Source organism: Coccinella septempunctata, chromosome 2, assembly GCF_907165205.1.
Source record: "Coccinella septempunctata chromosome 2, icCocSept1.1, whole genome shotgun sequence".
Lineage (NCBI taxonomy): Eukaryota > Metazoa > Arthropoda > Insecta > Coleoptera > Coccinellidae > Coccinella > Coccinella septempunctata.
Window position 1 is genome coordinate 9,859,015 of NC_058190.1, and position 4,088 is coordinate 9,863,102.

A 4,088-nucleotide genomic window follows, 5' to 3' on the forward strand; every position below is an offset into this window, starting at 1 on the left:
ACAAGGCGAAATATGACTCATGGAATTTTAACCTTGGAGTGGGGACACGATACGCGCCAGGAATTCTGCGAACAGAATCATCCGCAGTCAAATGGAGAATCTGGGCGTCCAATCAAATTGCGAGTTGCGACCCGAACGAATATCGGCAGATATCGGCTTTCGTTTTCGTATTCTGTCGGAAACGAATCAATTTCCGTTTATGAAAATAATGCGACTTCTTTCAAAATAGTTCGAATATCGAATTATGAGTATTCCCAATAAATAAATTGAAATAGTATTTTTAGGGGAAATGAAGAATGTACTTCTCTTTGATAAGAGATAAGTTTTATTTATCTATCCATATGGAATAAGTTCCATCTACATGTAAAATTTTCATTATTGAAAGGTTCGTTTTTTCACCACTACTACATATTAGTATTTTTCAATGGAATTGAATTGAATAGAGTATGTATATACGAAGGATATGAATTAAAGATTTCACAGAGATTGTTTTCCTCTGAATATTTGCGAGTTGGGTGTTGATACGATCTATTTTTAATTACTGTATTCCCAACACAAATTGAAAGATTAGATTTAGAAGAATATAGTTTTTTTATGGAGAGAGGCTTTATTTGCACATTATATGCTCATAAGATTGAGATTACACACATTGGAAGATTCAGTTTTATGTACCAAATATTTTTTCGCAGCACTAAATCAATAACACATATCTTTTCAAATCATTCATTCGATATAATTTAAATATATTGCAAAAACATCCTGTGAAGATGAATCATTGTACTTCTTGCCTGATAGCCTTCCTGTATTTTTTTGCAGTGTTGTCCTTCAAATGGTACAGCTTCCTCGAAACCATGAAAAAGAGTATATTGAGTGGAATAACCTTCTGTTCACATAATGCAAGATTCTTACAATGGGATAGAATCCCTGAGCATATCCATAATCCATGAAACAGGAACACCTGTGAAGTTGAATCCATTTAATCATTATACTTCCTCCTTGATAGCTTTCCAATATTTTTTTGTAATGTTATCCTTCAAATTGTATAGCTTCATTGCAACTATGAAAAGAGTATATTGAGTGGAATAAACTTCTGATCACATAATGATATGCTTACAGTGGGATAGAATCCCTGAGAAACATATTATCCACAATCCTTGATTTTTGAGAAATTGAGAACATTGAATAGCAACTCACTATTCATGTTGCAATATTTGTAGCTTTCTCAATTTATTGCTTTTCCTCTTATTATATTCATCCGATTTGAAATTTTGATTTGCATATTTCACAATATAAAATATTCTCATTCTTATGAATAAATGTATCAAATAGGTACACATAAGGGAATTGAGGGCAAGGAAGGGAATAGCTCTCAATTTTTCAAAAAGAGTCTGTCTAGGCGTTCTGGTTGCCACTGATTTCACATTTGTAATCAGTAATTCCTCCATTGATGAAACATATTTTACAAACGATTCATCTGGAATCAGCAACTTTCCAAAATTTCCAGTTTTCCTACCATATTTATCAGTAGAAGCTGCAAGTATACCTTCCATAACTGAAGGAAAAGGAAAAATATAAACTATACCCTTAAAGTGGCAGAAAAGCTTATTAGATTCCATATCTTCAACTTTAGACGCGTAAGTTTGGCATTCCGTGCAAGTATGTTTTTTCAGACATTTTCTTATCAGATATCCGCTAATATATTGCTCAACATTTTTAGAAGGCAAATCATTCCTTCTAAAATCCGCATTGGTGATCTAAAGAAATAATGATGAAGATTTTCAGCATGTGCATTCATCATCAACAAGTTACTCACCATGCATGCTCAAAACGAAGCAAAAAAAAAAAATTTTGATCTAATTAGAGGTACATGTTATGAAAAAATTAAAATTCAATGCATACACGATAAGTACCCCGTATTCATAGATCAAAATTGATTTTTTGTTATGATAAAAAATAAAAGCAGAAAATAAAAAGTAATTCTGATAACCAAACCATATAAAGAAAAAACTAGTTCCATAGCCCAAAATACTTTTTCACTCTACCTTGAAAGGTTCCCTTATTTGCATTGTTAGATTCTCTTCTACAGTTGCAGGTAAATCTACAGTGGCCATTAAAAGCTTATCTACATCTGCAGCACAATTGAAGGTATCCACACAATCCAACAAATCCATACAAGACAATTTTTTAAAAGCATGTATAAACTGTATGGGTGTTGGATTCACTGAATAACCTCCTTGCTGCCTTATCTTACCAAAGAAGTTTTCAATACAATCCTGATTCAATCTTCTAGTCCTGATCTCTTGGAGTCCTTCATTTTTGAGAAAATGCCACAATCTCATGATACTACTGATAGTAATCTGGAAACAATTTATGCATTTGAAAGTTACATCTTTTTTACCTGTATTTTTATTTGAAAAGACTTTCATTTCTTTCAAAGCATCCAACATTGACATCAAAAATTTTTCCTGGTCCTCCGATCCTGAATATGGTCTCCTATATTGATTGGTCATTTTTGTCGTTGATGAATTCAACAGATCGAACAGGTGATCGAGCTGCTCCAAAAAATGTGCCGTGCCTGCAGCTGAAGCGGACATTTCCCCACAAGCAATATATGTCGACAAAGCTTTAAAACATGAGTATAGTTCATCAGATCATAAAATCAATTGATTTAATTCAAAATATAATGTGCAATTTCGATACAATTTCTTACCAGAAACTACTGTTGCACTGAATACCTGAGCAGCATTCTTCACTTTCATTTTCTGAAATGAAGTGGGATATATATGTGCTTCAGTCAACTTAGTAGCCATTTTCAAATTTTTATTTCTTTCAATATTATAAAGTTCCTCGATATGCTTCCAGTTTGCTGTGTGACCTTCGAAGTGCTCTTCATGATTCATTAATAAATTTCACATACACTTCATCAAGTGTGAGGCATCAAAAATATACAATAAAGTTTTACCATTGACCTGAAACTGAGAATTATTAGTGCTTATACCCAACTGATTCAAAAACATAACAAAGTTAGAGCCCATATCAGAAAGAGGAGCTTTAACATCAAGCCCTGCTTCAACAATTTTTTCTATATAATTGAAGACAATTGTTTTCAAGTCTGAAGCACTACAGACTGAATTCACAAAAAAATATCCTAAGGGCTGTTTCCACTTGTCCTTCACTCCTCTGGTCATCAAAACTAAGGCATTTTTGGCCGGTACAAATTCCTTTCCATTACCTGAAAGACATGCAATGAAAAGATTTCTTTTGAACATTAATTTATTACAGTTGCGAAACTACTAACCCAAATCATGAAATCCAACAATCTCATCATTTTTCGGGTCATATTGCAAATGTGCTTTCAGAGAGACTTCATCCATCGAAAGCACACAAATCCTATCTTCGTTAGCTTCATTTTTCAACCTCCATTTCAGGCTTCTGAAGACAAAATCACTTAATCCTGGTTTTCTTTGAATATTTTCTGTCATTCTTCTCAGCGTTGAGACTGAATGGAAACAATAATTTTGTACCATCTTTCTGTATGTTTAAGGGCTCGAATAATATATTGAAAGAGCATGTTGCTTAAGCTCATTGCAATATCTTCTGCCTTGTGCTTTTCTATCTTTTAAGTCGCAGACAATTTTTGCTAAATTGCCCAAAACTTTTGGAAGATGTACTTCACAAGAATTCTTAAAAACTTCCTTCGAACTGACTCTCGAGCTTGATTTTTCAAAAGATTTCTCTAGGCTTATATTGTCCATTTTCAATCGTCTAATCATTTTTGTCTTCGTCTGGAACAATTACAGTGATTAAAAAAGAAAATACCTACTTTTGCTTTAATTATTTTCAACAAATGTCTTAATTTTTCTTTTCTTGGGGTCCTAGATGATATTTCCTGACATGTTTGTGTCTGGGTATTTTCAGACTTTCTAGTTTCTTCTCTTCGTACAGTTTCTTCAATAATACATACTGATTGTACTCCAACATCCCTAGTTTGTCCTAAAAACTCTGTCTGCATTTGAACATCCACTGTTTTTGGTTTCTTAAACAAATTTGGTGTAAGAGCAGCAGCTTTACTCAAGTTGTGACTAGTC